The following is a 327-nucleotide window of genomic DNA, read 5'->3' as shown; positions in this document are numbered from 1 at the left end:
TGGCCAGGCTGGTCTCAAACTCCTGTACTCAAGTGATCTCGGCCTCCCAAAGTGCTGGGATTACAGGCATGAGCCATCGCGCCCGGCCATTTGGTAATTTGTCTTTAAGATTCTTCCATGTCTTTTCATGGCTAGATAGCTCATTTCTTTTTAGCATTGTATAATATCCCCTTGTCTGGATGTACCAAAATGTATCCATTCACTTACTAAAGGACATCTTGGTTGCTTCCAAGTTTCGCAATTATGAGTAAAGCTGCTATAAACCTCTGTGTTTAGGTTTTTGTGTGGGCATAAGTTTTCAAACACATTTAGCTAAATACCAAGGAG

This window comes from Colobus angolensis, unplaced genomic scaffold (genome assembly GCF_000951035.1).
Source record: "Colobus angolensis palliatus isolate OR3802 unplaced genomic scaffold, Cang.pa_1.0 Scaffold109, whole genome shotgun sequence".
Classification (NCBI taxonomy): domain Eukaryota; kingdom Metazoa; phylum Chordata; class Mammalia; order Primates; family Cercopithecidae; genus Colobus; species Colobus angolensis.
Note: the sequence above shows the minus strand (reverse complement) of the source record.